The sequence below is a fragment of the Chionomys nivalis genome, chromosome 11 (genome assembly GCF_950005125.1).
Source record: "Chionomys nivalis chromosome 11, mChiNiv1.1, whole genome shotgun sequence".
Classification (NCBI taxonomy): domain Eukaryota; kingdom Metazoa; phylum Chordata; class Mammalia; order Rodentia; family Cricetidae; genus Chionomys; species Chionomys nivalis.
The window spans coordinates 5931647-5953891 of record NC_080096.1 but is presented as its reverse complement, the minus strand read 5'-3'; the positions used below and the strand labels follow the sequence as shown (position 1 = coordinate 5953891).

The 22245-nt window shown below is 41.4% G+C and overlaps 1 protein-coding gene across 10 annotated transcripts in view; it reads left to right on the top strand.

Annotated features, from left to right (window-relative positions):
- The window catches only part of Rere (arginine-glutamic acid dipeptide repeats), a 372816-nt gene that overhangs the window by 65929 nt on the left and 284642 nt on the right, over positions 1-22245 (top strand). The window contains exon 1 of one of the 10 annotated variants that reach the window (XM_057783751.1): positions 16913-16962. The exons of the other annotated variants lie outside the window; for them this stretch is intronic. The gene's annotated coding sequence lies outside the window, so the exon portion shown is untranslated. Of the gene's footprint in view, positions 1-16912; positions 16963-22245 lie in introns of those variants that run through there. 10 annotated transcript variants of the gene reach the window in all.

Here is a 22245-nt window from a genome sequence, read left to right as displayed (position 1 = left end):
GATCAAACCCAGGGCCTTTTGATTGGTATGCCTGTCTGTCACTGAGTGTACCTCATGCTATGAACAGTTTCTATGGTAACTTCAGGGTTCACACACAGAATAACAAGATTAAAACTGGTTTTCCTGGGACTTGAGAGATGATTTAGTTGGTTAAGAGCACTGTCTGTTCTTCCAGAGGACCCTGCTTCTGTTCCCCACACTCATGGTTGTTCACAACTATCTGTAATTTTAGTTCTTTAGGATCTGACATCCTCTTCTGGCCTTCACAGGCACCAGGCACGCAATTCATAGAAATATATTTAGTCAAAACATCCATACATACTGCAAAGTAAAGTAATAAAAAAGAAAGAATAAAATTAATGAAACATAAAGCTGCTTTTCTGTGTCAAATTGGAAATTTGGCAGGAGTTTAGAGCAGACTCTTTGATTTGCAAAGCTATGTCAGTTGATTGACATTAGCACCCCATTACAGGGAAGATGGCTGGCTATGGTTTTGTTTCAGTGTGTTTTGTCCTGGCTGTTTATGCAGGGTAACAGTGGTCCTCAGAGCTAGAAAACAGCTTGTCTCAAGTTTTCATGTGTTTTCAGCAACAGAGCCTTTTTATCTGAAAGAGCCAAACTGTCTTATTATATACAAGGGTTACTTTCCTTCCTGTGTTTAAACTTAAAATACAGCCTACTTGTTAGAGTTAGTTGGCACTAAGTACCTCACAGCAATACATTGCCTCTACTTAGTAGTAGGCAGTTGCTTTACCTAAATAACTGCTCCTCCTGTTGACCCTGGCTATGATAAAAATCAGTTCCTATAGTATAGTCTGAATTAATGGGGCTTGAAGTCATTAAGCTATGAAAGTAGTTTAATTGAAGGTGAACTCTTTAAGGCCTTATTAGGTAGTAACATGAAACAGACCTAAGGGGGGTACTTGTTGGTACTTAAAGGTGCTCCTTCCCTCTACTTCTTTATCTCTTCCTAATTTTGAAAGCTCCCCTTCCTCCCTCCTTAGGTTGTTTGTGTTCCCCTTAGGAAGGGGTGAGGGGCCACTAAGTCTGTAGACTTTATAATGAGCTGCAGGCAGCATCATTGACACCCTTTCCTTGGGAAAAGCTCTTTCAGACCCTTATTTCTAGCCCAAGGGCATGTTGTGGCTAGGTTGGTAAGTTTTCTTCCTCCAAGTTCTTTTTGCAATTTTATTTACTGCTTCCTCTATTTTGATAATGGAAAACTGATTTAATGTTGTGGGGCTTTCAGGATTTGATAGCCCTAAGTGCAGATCAGCATTCCCTATTCAGCTCTTGGTCTTTTTGCTAATGAAAGGTCTGGTTGGTTTGTGATAGGCAGGTAAAGGGTCAAAGAAGGAAGTCTATATTGACTGATTAGTTGAATTGTCATGGCAGATAGCCCTTTGTATTGGCATGCAGAGCCAGTTTAAATCCTGGCTGTGCAGTTACAGTGGCCTTACTGAATAGATGCTGTTTGACGCCATTGTTTCTTGGATTGCTCACTTACAAGATGAATATAATGAGAGTACCCATCATAGGGGTATTGTTCTGTTTGTAAAATTCTTTAAAGAATTATTTAATATTTGTGTGCCTCCTTCCATGAATTTCTGTGCACCATGTTTGTAGAGGTGCCAGCAATAAGTAAGAGGATGTTGAATTCCTGGAACTGGATTTACAGGTGGTTGCCAGCTGCCATGTGGGTGCTGGGTGCCAACCCAGGTCCTCTTGCAAGAGCAGCAAGTGTTCTTAACCAATGAGCCATCTCTACAGTCCCTATATGTAATTTTCTTAAATATCAATATCCTTTTTAAAAAAAAATTATTTATTTATTCTGTATACAATATTCTGTCTGTGTGTATACCTGCAGGCCAGAAGAGGGAGGGCACCAGACCTCATTACAGATGCTTGTGAGCCACCATGTGGTTGCTGGGAATTGAACTCAGGACCTTTGGAAGAGCAGGCATCTCTCCAACCCCCTCAATATCTTCTTTATGGGTCCCTGTTGTGTCGTTTCCTCTAATGTACATCTCTGTCCTTATCTCCTCTTCTGTACAATGTCATCTTGGTGTGACTCACCCCAGTGACCTCATCTCAGCTAATTACATCTGTAATGGTAATTTCCAAATAAGTGTTCTACAGTGCTTAAGAAGACGTCTAGATCCTCAGGTCTCGGGGGGGGGGGGGCCCAATTCCTCATAGACTTTGTATCTTCCTGCTTCTTAACCTAGAATCACATTCAATTTTGCTTCATTGTCAAAATTTTTTTTTTAGCCAAATCTCAATTCTGTTAATTGTCTTTTCCAGTTTAAAATATCAGTGTTGGGGCTCGAGAGATGACTCAGTGGTTAAGAGCACGGATAGTTCTTCCAGAGGACCCTCGTGGAATTCCTATTACACACTGGCAGTTTACAGCAGACTGCCAACTCCAGTTTCAGGGGGTTAGATGCCCTCTTCTGGCTTCTGTGGACATCAGTCACAGATGTGCTGCACAGACGTACATGTAGGAAAAACATGCACATAAAAGTTGAAAAGATTTAATTATTTCAAAAACTTAACAATTTTGTGCAAACTATGAGGTGATAATGATACTATAAATAATATTTATGGAGTTCTAACTATGTCTCTGATAAATCTGTATAAGAATCAGAAGGCTAAGGAGGCCATCTGCAGGCCTGTAAGCAATCTCCTCAGAAACCACCAATCCTATGGTTATCGTGATCTTGGACTCTTACTGTCTAGACTGTGAGACAGTACGTTTCTCTTATTTGTGTCATTTAATTGTAGTAGCCGTAGGAACTAGGCAGATCATGAAATTCTGAACTGAGCCACTATAGAGAAAATGAAAAGAGATCTTTAAAACGCAGAATCAATCAATAATTAATTATTGGTATGAGGAGGCGGGGAGGATTTGTTCAGTGGACAGGAATGAAAATAATTTGGCGGGGGCTGGAGAGATGGCTCAGCGGTTAAGAGCATTGCCTGCTCTTCCAAAGGTCCTGAGTTCAATTCCCAGCAACCACATGGTGGCTCACAACCATCTGTAAAGAGGTCTGGTGCCCTCTTCTGGCCTTCAGGCATACATGGAGGCAGAATATTGTATACATAATAAATAAATAAATACTTAAAAAAAAAAAGAAAATAATTTGGCATGTTAAGTTTGAGGCACACAGTAGGGTAATTCATTTCTAAGACTATTACGATTACTAATTATTTTTCTCAGGTCCTTATGGGTTTTTGTTAGTGTCTTTAAAGTTGGATTTCATTTGTTGAATAATAACATTTCTAACCTCATGCAATTTTTAACTCAGACAGCCTCTTGTGGGTTTACCAGTGGTGCTCAGACATACATACAGCTCATCCCCACCCCTATAAATCTTACGTATGTTTCTGGTCATGTTACAGTTAACTGAGAGGTCTTGCAAGTAATGCTCTGTGGAAATACTGAGTTTTGACCCCGAGGTTATCTTTTGTCCCCCTCCCCCCCAGCAAGTATTGTAGTATATATAGCCTTATTTTATTCTAGATTATTTTTTTAAAATATTTATTTATTTATTATGGATACACTATTCTGTTTGAATAAATGCCTGTAGGCCAGAATAGGACACCAGACCTCATTACAGATGGTTGTGAGCCACCATGTGGTTGCTGGGAATCGAACTCAGGTCCTTTGGAAGAGCACTCAGTTCTCTTAACCACTGAGCCATCTCTCCAACCCCCTATTCTAGATTCTTTTAAGTTTCACTATGATGTTGAGTACCAGTTTGAGACCATGGTAAGGAAGGATTTTTTTTTTTTTTAAAGAGTATCTCATATAATACAAGATGGCTTTAAACATACTACCTAGTCAGAGTTGATTTTGAACTCCTGATTCTCCTTCCCCAAGTGCTGGGATTGCAGATATGCACCATTACAATCAAAACAGCTCAGGGAATTTTTCAATGATCTTAATGAATTGCCCTTTTTAGAGAGGGCCATGGTCCGATATAGGTTCTCATATAGTTCAACTGGTCTCAAACTCAGTTATCCTGCCTCAGTTGTCTAAGTGCTGGGATTGTATGTGTGTACCATTGCACACGCCTAGCATTGGTTCCCTTTTTGGCCAGATCTTTCTGCGTATCTTTTCTGCACTGTGCACAGCTTCTCCTGTGTGAATTAAGAGTTGGCATTGAAGATTCTCAGCTGGTTATGAGTGTAGCGTCTGTGTCCCTTAAGTTCCACGAGTCAAGTCTTTGTTAACATCTTCTCACTGTCAGGACTTTGGAGTTTCTGAGGGAGGACAGACAGTAAGACACTCTAGTTAGTTCATTTGCCCAGATCTGCCTAACAGGATGCCTTCACACTTGAAGGTGGTTCATCCTGAATCAGAGAACCATAATTGAGAGCTTTGATGGACACATGTCTTCTTGATGGACTGTCTCGCTGGGTTGGCAAGTGTTTATACTTGTCCTGGGGTTGTGTTCATAGTATTATTTCTCAGATGAAGGAACAGTTGCTTCACATTGCTCCATTTCATCAAAATATTTGTATTCACTCTATACAAATCCCACCCGTAGATTTATGGACATGTATGTGGCTAGTTGAGGGATAAGCCAGATGGTTCACTCTTGTGGTTCTCCTGCCCATCACCCCCAGTATATGTGTGCCAGTTGTTCAGGACTGCAGTGCAAGACTTATGGTGAGCTCACAGAATCTCTTGGAAAGGAGAGAGGGAATTAGTTTTAATGTTGGATCACATCTCTCCTCCTCTAACATAATTTCTTGTAGTTGTGGGAGGCTTTGACACTCTCTCTCTCTCTCTCTCTCTCTCTCTCTCTCTCTCTCTCTCTCTCTCTCTGTCTGTCTGTCTCTCTCTCTCTGTGTGTGTGTGTGTGTGTGCACCTGTCGAAATCACATCCCAACCTGTTTGAGACATGATGTCTGTTTTTCTACTGTCTATACCAGGTACATATGGAGCCAGATCCTTCTGGAGCTGGAGTCAGTCTGTTGTACACTGCCTGACACAGATGCTTGGAAAAGGAATGATACTGGGTAGCTTGATGTCAACTTGATACCAGTTAGAGTCATCAGAGATGGAAGGAGCCTCTACAGAGAAAATGTTTCATATGGTCGCTGTGGATAAGCCTGTAGGACATCTTCTTAGTTAATGATTGATAGGGGAGGAACCAGCCTTTTGTGGGTGGGGTCATCTCTGGGCTGGTAGAAAGGAGGCTGAACAAACCAGTAAGCAGCACTCTTCATGGCTTCTGCGTCAGCTCCTGCATCCAGGTTCCTGGCCTGCTTAAGTTCCTTCAATGATAAACAATGATGTGGAACCATGAGAGCACCCCTCCTCTCCACAAGTTGCTTTGGTCATGGTATTTTATTATAGCAGTAGTAACCCTAACCAAGACATTAATCAACCTGTAAGAGCAATACATTGTAGCACAAATACTAAAAACCCAGAGACAGATATTGGGGTTCAAGCTGAAGATCAGAAAAACAAAGCAGCCAACCACTAGAAAAGTCTTCCCTCTACCAAGATTGGGTGATTGCAAACTGAACCCTTGAGCCTCTGTCTCCTCCCATTTTTATAGTCCCCTCTAGTGCTGGGATTAAAGGTGTGAGTGACCACCACTAGGATCTGTTTCTGTGTTCAACTTGTGTAGCCCAGGGTGGCCTTGAACTCACAGAAATCCATCTGCATCTGTCTCCCAAATCCTGGGATTAAAGTGTGTGACACCACTGCCTGGCCTCTAGTGACCTAATTTTACTGTCTGATCTTCAGGCAAATTTTATTTATTAAAACATAAATAAGATATCATTATAGTATGTATTTTTAATCATTGAGCAGTCTCTTCTGTGCCAGGATTTTCCCCCCTTTCTTTTGTGATGGAGATTGAACCTGGGACCTAATGCATAATAAAGAAATGTGATATCACTCAACTACATCCCAGCGCCTTCCCCCTTTTTTTGAGACAGGACCTTACAATGAAGTTTAGCTGTTCTGTAACTCACTGTGTAGCCCATGATGACCTTAAAATTTATGGCAGTAAATTGTCTCAGACTTCAGTGTGCTGGGATTTCAGGCAAGATCCATCATGTTTAGTTTAATAACTCAATTGTAATGCAGACTTATTAAATAACATGCAAATATATGCCAACATATTTGCATTTTGGGTAGCACCAAGTCCTTGAAGGTAGGAAGGTTGAAAATATTTTTGAAGGAGTTGATGATTTACATATCATTTGTAGAATTTGCTTTATTCTAGGCATTCTCAAGAAGAGAAGATGAGAGCTTTTACTGCAGGAAAGTTTTTGATTTGCATTGGAGTTGTTAGGTTATTAATATACATTGACTTTAGCTCGTTAATAAGTATATATACTACAATGCTTTGGAGCTGACTAGTGTCATAGAAAAGTTCTTTCAGTAGAGAGCAGGCAGATGCAGATGTGACACCAAGTCACCAAAGCCTGGTGGCCTTGGTCTGGATCTCTTATACCTCAAGGGCTTTTAAGAGTCTTTTGGGTAGAGAACTCCCAAGCATCTTGTAGTTTTTCCCCCCATATCTTTTCTTGTGCTCAGTCCTGCATGGAAGGAAAGCAAGGCAGACTTCTCTATTGCTCTTGTCTGGATGCAGTGCTAACCACCCAAGTATGCAAAATGGTGCTTCTCTATAGTGACTCACTGCTGTGCAAGGTTTTGTAATTTTATTTTTAAAAATGCAGTATTTATTTATTTGAGCATTTCATAATGTATGCATTGCTTTTTTATAAATTTTATTTTCTACTCTTCCCCATAACTACTTCTAAGCACACCTGCCACCTTGAGACTTAATTTTAAATTTTTTACATCTCATATTTTATGCATTAATGTACACATCCTTCTTGTCTGCTCTTGAGCCCATGTAGTTAGTTACTCTGTAGAAACAAACACTCCTACAGTAGTCTGTAAAGTACTCACAGACCCTTTTTTAGGTGTTGTGTTGCTAGGGATCACATCCAGGGCTTTTGTATATTCTAGACAAACTCTGTATACTGAGCTGCATCCCCTTCTCTTCTTTTCCCTCACCTCCCCTCTTTTCTTTCTTCCCTACCTCTCTCTCTCTCTTTGTGTATGACTATTTTATTGCATGAATGAACACTATATGCATTATAGTTCCTATAGAAGCCAGAAGAGGGTGCTAGATTCTCTGCAGTTATAGTTACAGATGGTTGTGAGCTGCCATGTTGGTGCTGGGAACAAAACCTGAGTCCCCTGAAAAAACAACAGTTGTTTTTAAACCTTGAGCTAATTCTCTGTCCTTCTCAATGTCTGTCTGTCTGTCTGTCTGTCTGTCTGTCTGCCCCTCTCTCTCTCTCTCTCTCTCTCTCTCTCTCTCTCTCTCTCACACACACACACACACACACACACAGATTTATTTCTTTATACAGTGCTCTGTCTGCATGCCAGAAGAGTGCACCAGATCTCATTACAGATGGTTGTGAGCCACCATGTGAGTGGTGGGAATTGAACCCAGGGACCTCTGGAAGAGCTCCAAGAGCAGCAGTGCTCTTAACCTCTGAGCCATCTCTTCAGCTCTTTTCTTCTTCATCTTTTTTTCTTTTTTTTTCCTTCTTCCCCAGTTTGGTTTTTTGAGACTAGGTTTCTCTGTGTAGCCCTGGCTGGGCTGTCCCTCTGTACACCAGGCTGGCCTTGAACTCATAGAGATCCACCTGCCTCCCTCTGTGCTGGGATTAAAGGCATGCCATCACCACCCAGCTTTTTCCTGTTTATTATAGACAGCCTTTTGCTGTTGGTTTCTTCTGCCTCAGTGATAGATTTCATGGGCTTGCTAGTTTCCCCACCTTCTTATGGGGCTTGCTCAAGTTTTATTTCTCAATGGTTCCTTCTTTGATAACCTGATGATATTGTAGGAGCACTCTACTTTTTGTATAGTCTTAATCTTCTCATGCTGATATATATCCTCTTGATCTCCACTTGAACACTTACTGGTTTCGGATATGCTACAGAATGAAGTGTTGTTGTTGTTGGTATTATTTGTTTTCTCTCTGCTGAACACAAGGTCGGAATACTTTGTTTTGTTCACAGTCATATTGAATGTTTAAACCAGTCCTTTGCTCACTTTTTTTTTTTTTTTTTTTTTTGGTTTTTCGAGACAGGGTTTCTCTGGTTTTGGAGCCTGTCCTGGAACTAGCTCTTGTAGACCAGGCTGGTCTCGAACTCACAGAGATCCACCTGCCTCTGCCTCCCGAGTGCCACCACTGCCCGGCTCTTTTCTCACATTTTTATACACTGAATCAGTCATCTAGTACATAGTAGGTTTAATAACTTTACTTAGTGAATGACTCTATTTAGGAAGTTTGAGAATACAAAAATGAATAATGCTGGACATGGTGGCTCGTACCTTCAAGCGCTCCCAGCACAGTGAAGGCTGAGGAGGAAAATCGAGGTCTGGACAAACCTGACCTACATGATGTGACCTTGTTCCAAAAAGCAAAGACGACCTCCCCCCCCCCCCCCAACCAAAACGAATCAAACTTCCTTTGTGCCTGAGAAGTGGCTTCATGTGTAGTGAATTCGTAAGAAGGAATTTTAAGCAAGGGCTTTATAGTTTTCTGCTTCCATCATGTGGATCCTTGGTAGCAAGCTTCCTGAGCTAGCTTAATATCAGCTGTGGTAGAGACCATGCTTTCATTAGTATTAGATGCTTTAGTCTGAGCATTTCCTGTGGTGGGAATCTCTGAGTCACTTCATTCCTTCTCTCTGCAGGCCTGGTATAGCAGGTATTCTTACTGGTTATACTTTAGAAGTGTGCAGATGGAGACTAAGAAGTGGACCTTCAAAGACTTGCCCAAGGCTGCCCGCTTAGCCGCAAATTCTAGTGCAGGAAAAACTGCCAGCCTAACTCCCGTCTGAGCTTTTCACCACCAGGCTCAGTTGCTAATGAATGACAAAGCTTAGATGGGGATGCTTGTTGTCCGGGCATTGAACAGGAGGGCATAATCCATCACTTGAACTCCCAGAAAAATACAGAAATAAAGTTAAATGGCAGTCTTAGCCTCTGCTATTAATTCAGTCAATGAATGGATTCAAATGACTCCTGTGTTGTTGTTGAGGTCAGATCCACTGAGCATCTTTGCTGTGAAATGGTAGACATTTCTGCTTTTGCCTGTGCAGCTATTTTTTTTTTTTTTTTTTTTTTGCAATTCCTCTGCATGGGAAAAGGCAGACTCCCTCAGCTCAGTAGGAACTTAAAAATAGTAGGAGAAGAGACTAGATTCCCATTTGACTCTTTTATTAAGGAAACCTGTTAAGTTCTAGACAGGGTTTTTCTGTGTATCCCTGGCTGTGCTGGAACTCACTCTGTAGCCCAGGCTGGCCTCGAACTCACAGAAATTTGTCTGCCTTTGTCTCTCAAGTGCTGGGATAAAAGGCGTGTGCCACCACCACCTGGTTTAGATTTTTCATTTTTTGTATGATAATTTAAAAAGTTCAGCCATGTACATATAACATAGTTTGGTGGCTTCTTCTTTTCCAGCTTGGCCTGTGAGTCATGGATTTCAGATGCAGAAGGCTGTCTCCCCAGTGACAACTGTACTATTGTGATTGGTCCCGATGACTTCTAGCATTTTGCCAGGGATGGTCTTCCTGAGCCTTCTTTCTTTTTGACATCTTGCTTGGCTGCAGGAGAGAGAGGTGTATTTATTTTGCAGGGGATAGGATTTCCTTGCTCCCTGTGATGTTGAATCTTGTAAATAGTACTCATTTAATTTTTTGAAACATTTAATAAGTAATTTTCCCGCCGGGTGGTGGTGGTGCACGCCTTTAATCCCAGCACTCAGGAGGCAGAGGCAGGCGGATCTCTGTGAGTTCGAGGCCAACCTGGTCTACAAGAGCTAGTTCCAGGACAGGCTCCAAAACCACAGAGAAACCCTGTCTCGAAAAACCAAAATAAATAAATAAATAAGTAATTTTCCCAAAAAAGATCTGATTTTATTTTAAAAGAGTTGAGTTTATTAGAGGCACAGCACTAGAAACACCACAATCAGAATAACAGTAAAAAGGCCAAACAGTGTTTCAGGTGACTTTAATTTTACAAATATCTAGTTAATATTTTCAGTTCATGGTGTGTGAATTCTGGCTGTGGTTTTGTATTGTCTTAAGCTTACTTTAAATAAACTCATCAGGATCTCCCACTGAGACACTTGAGGGTCTCCACTCTAACATCTCAGTGAAGTGCCCTGGCCCTTAGTGTGTACCCCCAATCTCTCATGTTGGCTGCATTTTGTCTTTACAGTTTCTTCATTGAAACTAAAGTTTTGTTTGCTATACATTGATTGAGATCCTTAGTGAGTTTTAGAATGAAAAATGTCCTCCAGTCCTGAAGACATGGCTGTTAGGAAGTCTGTTGAAGCTGCTGTAGGACTTTCTTTGCCCCGGTCTAGGAAATGGCACACACTTATGAAATCTGTGCTTCTGGCCTGAGCTTTACTCAGATTTACTTCTCCCTTTTTGTAAATAGATAAGGAGATAACAAGCCTAAGGTCTGTGTTTTCCCCTGGAATATGTTTTCGTAATGTTGATGCTTTTTAAAATTTCCTGTGGTAATATTTTTCAAAATTTAGTAAAAAATTGTTTCATAAGTCTGTTGTCTAGATTGCAGTAATATTTATCTAATTTTAAATCTATTCATAAGTTTTGTTTGCTGAATGCAAAATTAATTATTAAAATGTTGGCATTCAAGTATATAAACTTTACCTTCTTTTCTCTGTTGTGGCAGATATGTTCATGGTTCTCTGTGGATGTAATTATTACCAGTGTAGTTGGTTTAATCTTTATATCTCTGCTGTTTAGCCCTTTTACTTACCAAGGAACATGTGTGAAGAGATCATTATGTGCTGCCTGTATGGAGAAATCTTGATAAATGAATGCACAGGTCACCAGGAAGCTTCTTTGGGAATTAATGCTGGCTGGTGCCTGACCTTCCTTTGTTTTTAATGCTTTGGAGCGATGGCATGGGAGAGGGTTGCTCTCAGAATAAAGTCATGTGAACCATTCAGAAGTGCTGAAAACTAAAGAACTGTTTTATATTTAATATGTTGATTGTTTTTGTTTCTGTTTCTTTTTTTTTTAAAGACAGTGTCTCATGTATTTCTAGGCTTGCATGGAGAACTTGCTATGTAGAAAACAAACAAAAAGCCTATTAATTTTCACATACTTTAGAATAATAATTTTCTCTCTCTGTCTTTTATTTTATTTTATTTTTTTTCCTTTCCTTTCTTTTGGAAGCAGGCTCTTACTATGTAGCCTGGACTTTCCTGAAATTCACTATTGTAGTCCAGGCTGGCTTTGAACTCAAGAGATCCACCTGCCTTTGCCTCACAAATGCTGGGAATAAAAGTGTGTGCGACTGTGTCAAACCAAGGATTTCCTTTTACAAAGGAAGAATGTAATGTGTTATTATCACTTAGAACTAGGACAGTAGTAACTGTGGAACCTTGTGGGAGGAACTAGGACCTATGGAGCATTTTGTTTGGGTTGGGATGATTTGTGGATGTCCATAGCACTGCAGCACTCGTATTCAGGGTCTGGTACCAAGAAGAAACCTCAGCTGGAAAAAATAAAATTTTGAAATTTAACACTAAAGTGGCTTCCTAGTGAAGTTTTTCACTCATAAGAGATGCCAGAATGTGTTTAGGAAAGAGTGGGCATGTCTAGGACTCATCAAAAGACACCCTCAGAAGGGAGCTGGCAGGTGTGTGCCAACAGTGCCCTCTGTGGCTGGCCCAGCCTTCTGGAGGGCTGGTCAAAGCTCTGACTAGCAGGGTGGACTAGCAGTACTCCACTGTAGGGGTTCAGTTGCACCCCAAACAAGACTTCTTATGGAAGTTTGTTGTAACAGTATTTATAATAGAGAAAAGCAAACCAGAGCCCCCTGTGTCCACAGCCTCTGGGAGGAATTTCCTAAGTCCTGTGCTCCCATACTGTAGAATTCTGTGAAAAGACTAGAGAAACAAGTTTTTTTGAGCAGTTGGATCTCATTTCTTTGAAATAAAAGTCAGCAGAATGAACCAGGAAATAAATGGGCATGCGTGGTCTTCGGCGTGTATGTAAATGTGCACACACAAGGAAGCCTGGAGAGACTAAGGCATCCATTGAACAGAGCTATTTGGATTTTTTAAAATAGGAAAACAGAACATTTTAAAATAAAATCTAAAAGAGCTTCAAAAAATGCAGTTTTATGTTTTCTTTTCTATCGGAAACTATTAAGACATATTACCTGCTGACATTTTCATGGATTGGAAAAGAGAAAGATAATTTACATAATCTTACATATAAGACCATATAGTAGAAACACAAGTTTTATTTTTATAAGATATATACAACTTTTCTAGGTTATAAAAAGACCTCATGGTGATTAAGAACACTTGCTGCTCTTGTCAAGGACCCCAGTTGATTCCGAGCACCAGTGTTGGATAGCTCACACCTCCTGGGTCCCTAGCTTCAGAGGGAGCTGATGGGCGCTTGGCACACAGACCCGTATACATATATGTGATTAAACATTAAAATAAAAAGATCATAATCTAGAAAAATTAACACTCCCTTTAAAATTGTTAATTAATTAGCTAATTAGTCAATTAATTTGAGATGTCTCACCTTGTAGCACACACTGGTCTTGAACTTGTAGAATTCCTCCTGCCTCTTCCTCCAAAGTATTGGGACATGTGTGGCTCCTTTATTTTTCCTTTCTGTTATTTTTTGTTTGTTTGTGTTTTGAGACAGAATTTCTCTGTGTAACAGGTCCGGCTGGCTGGAACTCGCTCTATATTAGGCTGGCCTCAAACTCACAGAGATCCACCTGCCTCTGCCTCCTGAGTGCTGGGATTAAAGATGTGTGCTGCCACAGCCTGGCACGTTTTTATTAATTTTTAAAGTTAGCACCATTAAGTCCATATTCTTTTTTTTAATATTTATTTATTTATTATGTGTACAATATTCTGTCTGTGTGTATGTCTGCAGGCCAGAAGAGGGCACCAGACCTCATTACAGATAGATGGTTGTGAGCCACCATGTGGTTGCCGGGAATTGAACTCAGGACCTTTGGAAGAGCAGGCAATGCTCTTAACCACTGAGCCATCTCTCCAGCCCCCAAGTCCATAATTCTTGATTTTTCTTCCTTCCTTATTTAGTTTTTAGGGTATGGTTTCTTTATGTACCCCTTGGTGTTCTAGAACTTGCTATGTACACCAGGCTGCCCTGAAACTCACAGAGATCTTCCTGCCTTTGTCTCCTGAGCGCTGAAATTAGAGGCCTATGCACCATATTTGACAGTAAGTCCATATTTATTATACCAATATAAAACACAAATCCCTGGGCTGGAGAGATGGTACAGTGGTTAAGAACACTGACTGTTCTTCCATAGGTCTCAGGTTCAATTCCCAGTACCCACATGGCAGTTAACAACTGTCTGTAACTCTAATATCTGGCAACCTCACACAGACATGCATGCAGGGGAAACACCAATGTACATAAAATAAATAATTTTTTTTTTAAAAAAAAAACACAAATCCCTTACTTCCTATTATTTATAGAACTGATTGATTACTGTGTGCTTGACTTGGGTATTTTGGTTTTTTGAGACAGGATTTCGCGAAGCTCAGATTAGCCTTGAACTTGTCCCCTCCTTCCAAGTGCTGGGATAACAGACTTTCATTCACTACCGTGGCTGGAACTATTACTGTAGGAGTCATTGTTTAAAATATCTCGTTAAAAAAGTAGAATCTTTGTCAGTTTGTGATAGAAGCTCAAGTCTCTAATCTCATCATTCCTGAAGCAGAAGCAGACAAATCTCTGAGTTTGAGGCCAGCCTGGTCTACAGAATGAGGGACAGCCAGGACTACACAGGGAATCCCTTTCTCAAAAACAAAATAAAAAAAAACCCTAAAAAGAATGACTTTCCTTCTTCCTTCAGTGGTTTTGAGGAGCCCAAGGCTCCCATCTTTCTGAGGTGCTGCTAAGATTCTCCTTTGCAGGGCAGAGACAGAGCGACAAGCACATAGCAGCAGTTTCATGGTTTCCTTGTGGGCAATCCATGACCATCGCTTTAATGTTGGTTTACTAGACTTCCGATTTAATTGTAACCCAGGGTAAAGTCAGCTCGCTTATCCGCATGCTGAGGCCTGTAGAGTGTGTAGTGCCTGTCTCCTAACTGCAGGTGTTGTCTTTCTTCTCTCACTTTCTGTTAATGGTATTCAACTTGACAAGTTGTTTGGAGAAATGAAGGTTGTCAGGAAACCTGGAGCCAGACATTGTGTGGAATGGAGCTTAGGGCAAAAGGAAGAGATACCAGAGGCTGCCAGGAAGAGATCCTGTAGGAACCAGGTGCTGCCGTGTGCCTTACTGACAGTACTCATGTAGACAAGTTTGGGGTGAGGCTGGGCATGCCTATCATTGTCTCATCCACTCCAGGAAACTGGTCTTCGTGTGCAAAACTGCTGAAAAAATGTGTACTCTTGTTATATTAACATTTATTTCTCTCTGCAGATCCCTTAATTACAAACTCCTATCAATAAGGTTTAAGGCAAAGTCTTTGCTTTAAAGCATTTGGAGATGGGTTTGAAATGGTCTGTGGCCAGTACTGGAAGTTCTTAGTCGGAGAGTCTTTGGACAGATTTCCATGCCAGGGAAAATAGAGGCTTGTTGCTTGTTTATATAATTTATTTCATTTGCATTGGTGTTTTGCCTACATGTATATGTGAAGGTGTCAGATCTTGAAGTTACAGACAGTTTTGTGAGCTGTCCTGTGGGTGGTGGGACTTGAACCCAGGTCCTATGTAAGAGCATCAGTGCTCTTAACCACTGAACAATCTTTCCAGCCCTGTTTGTTTTAAAGAGAAGAAAAAAAGGGGAAAATTAAGTTCATTGTGTGCCTTTTTCTTTGAGCAGAATTTGTAACACTTTCATGTTCTGTTTACCTTGCTCAGTGTGGGTACTTATTGCCTCAGTGTCAGAAGTAGGAAGAGTTGGGCTTGAATTGGTACATGGTGTCTTCTGGCCCTCATTAGCTCTTTGGTTTTTGTTTAGTGTTTTTTTTTTTTTTTTTTTTTTAAGATATGGTTTCACTAAGTAGCTCTACCTGGTGTGGAATTTACTATGTAGACTAGGTTTCCTGCCTGTCCCTGCCTCCCTAATGCTGGAGTTAAAATCATGTGCTACCACACCCATTTCCTCATTAACTCTTTATTTGTTCGTTTGTTTTAGAGACAAGGTTTCTCTGTAGCTTTGGTGCCTGTCCTGGAACTAGCTCTGTAGAACAGGTTGGCCTCGAACTCAGAGATCTGCAAGAGAAATCAGTTCTCTTAACTGCTGTTCTCTTCAGCCCCATATATGGTCTTTCAATATATACGTCAGCTTAATTGTTTGTTCCAAAAAGACAGAACCCATGGGTTCTACCGTAACCTTCCTTTCGTTTAGATGTTTTGAAGAAAAAAAAAATCACTTTAATAGTCTCCAGATTTCTCTGCCTAAGAAGATACCCAGTAAATCAGTTTACTCTACCTTCTAAGTCTAATTAACATGTATAAAACCAACTGAGGAAACTTGCCTGCAGGTCAAAGGTACTTTTGTCTAGGCACCAAAAGCAATCATGTAATTGTTGAGCCTGCAGCGTTGGCCAGTACCATGTTTAGTACATTACATTCATACTCTCTCAGGAGTTCTTAAAAATTTCTAGAATGTTTTATTTTTTTTTTAAAAAAAAAAACAATTTTTGCTACTGCTACTACTACTAAGAAATGCATGATATAAAGTTTAATTTCATTTTAATAAAATTTATTAAGTTGATATATTTTGACCATACTTCATTGGGAGGTGGGGAAGAAACCCAATTTGAACTTACTAGTTGATATTTCTCTTCAGATAAACTGACCTATTGAGTTAATGATGAAGTTGGTATCTAGCTGATGGGTTAACGTTTGTTTAAAGCCACACAACAAATAATGTGCATTTTATTTGCCTTATTAGGTGGATTTTATTTAGCTTAACCTACATTTTGTATGACAGATGGATCTTTATTTTCTTCTGGAGATGGTTGGGAGAGATTTAGTCAAGTCACTTAGAGAAATTCTTAAATTATAAGGAAAATTGGGGTAAGAAATGTTTTACACCAAACCCTGATGCTCCCCTGCCGTATTTGAAAGCAGGTCTTCGGTTTTCTGTGGTCCTTGGTTGTGTCATCTGCATTTGTTAGACGTCAGAGGCGGTTTAGCATTAGTATTCCTGGCTGAAGCAGAGGCAGCTCTGGGATGTGTGAACTGCTGATCACAGTCAGGGATGCCCTGCCTCCGTAATATCTTGCTTGCAGATGTATTTTCTAGCTGACCATGCTATTAAGAGCTGCCATCAATCACGCAGCCTCGCAGTTCCTGCTGGTGGGAACGGTGGGAGGATTCGGGGGATGAGGGTGGCGGGTCAAAGAAGAAGCTACAGTTGTGGCAGGCTTTGTGTGTGCTAGCCCCTTGGTGGCGGTCTGGGCACGCGTGGAGCCGGCCTTGTTCCAGCCCGGGTTTTGCTGGCCGCCGCCGCGGGCAGGCTGTTCTTTCTCTTTAGTCTGGGTCACAGGCACGTGGCAGTGCTGGCCGGGCCGCTGGGGCCGAAGGAGTTCGAGCGAGCGCTGTGGCTGTGGGCCCAGTGCATTCCCAGCCGAGGGCCGGGCGCTGCAGCCCGGACCCACCCACACGGCCGGGCGCCCGGCCTCCTTTTGTTTGGAGGTGCAATTCACCGCCCAGCCCTGCCCCGCTCCGCCCGCCCAGCCCTTGCCCTGGAGTTTGCGGTACCCAGCGGCCCCAGGAGGAGGAATTGCCCCTCCGGGCAGGGAAGTGGCCAGCAGCCTTGAGCTGTGAGGGGGTGGGGGGGGACGCAGGTCTCGGGCTTGGAAGTTGGACAAGTGGTGTGTGGGCTTCTGGAGATAGATGTGTGAACTGGTGAGTGTTAGGAATGGGGAGTTGGTATTTGAAGTGTCCCATTACAGTCCAGTTGGAATTGTTTCTTAATGTTATGATAGTTCACAGCATTGAAAATTTTAATTTAAATAAACAGAATAAGAAACATATTTGGGGGAGCGAAAGGACAGTTTTACAGTAATTTGTTGGGTATGTTTGTGTTTTCCTTGTGAAAGTAAAGCTTGTTTGAAGATGAGCAGCATATAATGCAAAAGTAGCCAGCCTTTGATCTGAAACTTACTGCTTACTGGGGAGTACATTTAAGTTGACAAATAAAATGAATTTGATAATAAAAGGAATGCTGATCACCTTTGATTTGACTCTTGGCCAAAATAGCTGAAGTACAGGGTTAATCTTAGCTTAAATTGTCCTGTGTGTGTATGTGGGGTGCAAGTGAGTGTGTGGGTGTGTGGTGGTGGTGGTGGTGGTGGTTTTCCCACTACGTTCTCCTCGTTTATTCAGATACCCTCTGCTCTGAGACCTGCTTAACCACTTTGTTTGCTGAGAGAGAAAATGCCTATAACAGGCTACTTTGTCTTACTCTTAGCCTTTAAGAGTTCCTGGCACACATGTGGCACTGGCTGACTGTGGGGGCATTATTTGGATGAAGGCCTCTCAACCATATGGCCAATCTTAAGAAATGGTATAAACGGAGTAAATGAGATTACATTTTCCCTTTGAAATTGTGCTCCTGTATGCTTTCAGGATTGAGACATTTGAGGAAAAGCTGTGGACAGAGTTGACAAAGACCTTCAACTCTGCCCAAGTGTGGTACTGAGTTCTTGTTCCTTCTTCCCAGGGAACTCCAGATTTAAAGTAGACATGATTGAAAACCTTCCTCACACATGGGAACAATATCCTATCCATTCTGTGGGAAATTACTTCCAGAAGCACAGCCAGCTCTCATTTTTAAGTGTGTGTAGACTCAGGCCGAAAAAGACGGTTGTCTTCCTGGATGTATACATTGCCTGGGAAAATAACAGGAGGCAGGTGTGCAGATGCCTAACAGACCCCACAGTAGTGCGGAGCTTAGTTAGGGCTGGGTTTGTTTTTGCCAACTCTGTAATTTAGTAGTGTTGAAACTATTTTGTAAAGATCTCTGGGGCCAGCAGATGATGCTTTTCAGTCCACAGTCTTTGAGTGCTCATTGTGCTCTGGCAGGCGCTCGTGCTTGGCAGGCTGCTCTTGAAATGTTATTTGATCTCCTTGCATGATAAAATTGACTAAGATTACACTTTCCCCCTCCCCTTGGCTTTTGAAAGTAATGCATCAATGAGACACGTTCAATAACATATTTAAAGACTTAACCCACATTCATTCACCCTAAGGTTTCCAGAAAAAGGCTTTTTAGATTTTTGCCTTGTTCTGTGGTTTTGCATTTATGAATTGAGGCGAGAGCTGATGTAATGTGGTTCTTCCTTTGTGTACTGTTTTTATATCCACAGAACATGCTGCAGTCTGTATGACTGTGATAATTTCTGAAATGCTTGAGTAGGAGGGAGTGGTTTGTGTGCGTGTGTGTATGTGTGTGAGTGACCATTTAGGCACCTTTAGCTATGTGCTGATTTATTTTCTACATTGTAGGCAGGACAGGGGAGAGTGGCTGTGATCCGTGGTGAACCATGACAACTTGCCAGTTCTGGATTGTCTGTGTGCTATGCAGACCAGTTTATCATTTGCAAGTGTGTATAGGTTAGGGTTAGGGCAGACAGCACTGGCTGTTCCTGTAGGGTAGTTTTACCTTATATTAGAGGTTTTGTAAATTTGCCTGGCTTTTTCTTATTTCCTTGTCATTGCCACTGTGTTTTGATTTTCAGCAAATGATATAACAAAACCAGCTTTTGTTTATTCATGTAATAGTATACTGGTGAGAAGTTTATTTTTTGTTTTGAGGAAACTGGTAAACCACATAACATTAATGTGTATTATATTTATCTTGATTTCCCAAGGTCAAAGGGTTTTTGCTTGCTATTGTGTAGTCTAAGAAATCAGTGGAAGCATGATTTTATAATAGGAAGCCACTTTATTGTTTAAAAAAGAATGAGGAAGGGAGTCTTTGTTCTTTAGTCTAAGGTTAGTTTGTGGCCTTGACAGGAGTGTTTCCTCTTTGTCTTTTATCTCCTCTCACACCCTCCCAAAGCACTGAGAAGAGACTTGAGTGCCTTGGCCTGGGATGAATGATTGCTAGAAGGGTTGAAAACGGTCCTGTTGAGGGCGTGTGCTCACTGCCATGCATGCAGGCTTGTGTCACTGCTGCCGCGTTACTAGAAAGTATTGACTCAAGATTGGCTGTAGGCCTGTGACAAAGTCAGGCTCTGAAGACCGAGGAACAGATTGTAGTTAGACTGGTCCCCCTTTCCTGCCCATGGTGACAAGAGAGGACTGTGCAGCACAGTTATCACTGATGTGGGCTTCTGAAACTGTGGCCACAGAGCTAAACCTGGTAGGCATGTACTGACAGAGTGAGTGTGGGGGTCTTCTTCCTGGGGGAGTGCTGTTGGGACTGCTGTGGTCAGGCGGAAAAGATGGTCTCAGGTAGACTTCCTTTTTAAGTGATCTGAGAAGTGGATTCTTAGAATAACTCGGGATGAGGAACTACAGTGACTTTCCAGAAAATCTTATAATGTATCTGATTAAGAATATTGAAAGATTTATGTTGAGAGCAAGAGACTGCTGCATTAAGATGGAAAGTGAGTACAGGTGTGTCCTAGGTGCAGGCTGAACAGAGAGCATTTCACAAGTTCTTCTGTTAGCTGTTTGTTATTGCTGACACAAGGCCTTTGACTCTAAACATTAAAGGTGAGAAGAGCCTTAGGCTTGTCCTTTAAAGAACAATATCTATGACATAGGTGACAGACACATATTTGTAATGAAAAGCATTCAAGACAGTAATGCTGACATTTAATTATCAGGAACCTCAACAGACTTACTCAGTTCCAGTGTGAGAATAGTGAGTCTACTAAAGGGTGTGTATTGTATCTTGGTCTGCTTCTGTTGCTACAGATACCACAGATTAAATCATTTGCTTACTTTCTTTAAAAAAATTTAATGTATGTAGGGGTTTTGCCCAAATGTGTCTGTACACTACATGTGTGCCTAGTGCGTACAAAGGCCAGAAGAGGGTATTGGATCATCTGGTACTGGAATTACAGATAGGGACCACTGTGTGGGTGTTGGAAATTGAACCAGCTCCTCTGTAATAGCAGCCAGTGCTCTTAATCAATGATCCCTACTCCAGTTCCAGTTTATTTTTTACTTTTTATTTATTTATTTGGTTTTTTTTGAGACAGGATTTTTCTGTGTAGGCCCAGCTGTTCTGGAGTTCACTCTGTAGATCTGGCCTGCCTGGAGCTCAGAGAACCACCTGCCTGATGTGGGATTCCCCTCTGTATGCTGTGAACATGTTTTATTGCCTTTGGTTAATGAATAAAGCTGTTTCGGCCAATGGCTTAGCAGAGCAGAGCCAGGCAGTAAGTCCGAACAGAGATATAGAGAATAGGTGAAGTCAAAGAGATGCCATGTAGCTGCCAAAGGAGACAGATGCTGGGTGGAACCTTACCAGTAGGCTACAGCCTCGTGACAATACATAGATTAATAGAAATGGGTTCACTGAAAATGTAAGAACTAGCAAGGAATATGACTAAGCTATTGGCCAAATAATAATGTAATTAATATAGTTTCTGTGTGATTATTCTGATCTGGGCAGTTGGGAAATGAACGAGCCCTCTCTGCCTACACCTGCCTCTGCCTCTGGAGTACTGGGATTAAAGGTGTGGGGCACCACCACCTGGCCCCAATATATTTTTTAGTTATTACTAGTTTTGAACCAGAGTCTCATGAAGTGCAGGCTGTCTCAGAATTCCTGATCTTTCTCCACCTCTAAGGGCTGGCATTATATGTGTGTGCCATGGTGCCTAACTTAGGCTGGGTAATTTAGAACAATTATAAGTTTATTTGTCTCATGATCCTGATAACAACTTTGTTCTGTAGCCGAACCAAAGGGCTAAGAAGCAGATGTGAGTGAGCAGGAGCGGGGCGACTTTCAGGACTCGCATCTGTTTCACATCAGCCCCATTCATGCAGAACTCAGCTACTTCCTGCTGGACCCTTCCAGCACTGTAGCATTGGGGAGTAAGGTTCTAATATAGAACCATATTAAAACTGTAATGCTCTATGGAAGTGCTCAGGGTAAACCTGGCTCTTATTGTTTAGTGCAGTGAGGACTAATTATGTACCGGCAGTCCACAAGTCCCTGTCTTTACCACTTAAACTCCAGTGGAAGAAGAAGAAAAGAGAGTATACTGACTCACTGACTGGTGATGGTGACTTATACTTGTAATATCAGTATTTGGGAGAGGGAGAAAGGAGGCTTCTGAGTAGTTTGAGGCCAACCTGAGCTATATAGTGAGATCCAGGCTAGAGTCAGCAAAAACAACAACAAATTCCAGGCTAGAGTCAAAAAAACGTCAATGAGCAAATAGTAACAACAACAACAAAAAAAGTTAACCCATGGGTGGGCATGCCAGTGTTTTGTTTTGAAATATAACACAAAGTAAATATTACGTAAGTGATCTGCCTTTCTTTGTGTGATAAAAGGCATTTCTCTTGTCAGTGGGAGGATTTAATATCCACTGCCGACACACTTTGACTCATCTCTTGAATAAAGAAGGGAAAAAAAAAACAATCACCCTAAAAGACCTTAAGTAAATGTAGTGATTTGTCAGTTCTAAGCATCTGGTATTAGAGAGGGAAAGTTTGAGCCATGGCCTGTCTAAGCAAGGAAGAGTGCAGTTGTCTAAATCATTAGAACTCTCAAGATGGTGTGAAGACTCAAGTTCAAGCCCCAGTACCCACATAAAAGCTGAGTGCATGTCCATAACCCTGGCACTGGGACTCCAGATACAGGAAGGAGCTTGCCCACCACCCAGTCTAACTAAATCCTTGGGAATTGCAGGCTCCTAACAAAAGAGAGAGACATACAGAGACAGACAGAGAGACAGAGAAAGAGAAAAGTGGAGAGTGATAGAGGAAAATACCCCAACATCAACCTGACCTCCAGTGCATGTATAAATGTACACATGCACATAACAGATGTATACATTCCTTCTCTATTGTAGTATAAGAGCTGGGGATATAGTTCTGTGATTGAGTACATACATATATAGAGAGGGAAGGGAAGGGGGGGTTAAGATGGTGTTTTTTTTTCCTATGTGAATAAACAGTAGCTGTTTAACTTCATGCAGTATAATCCCAGCAACACAGCAG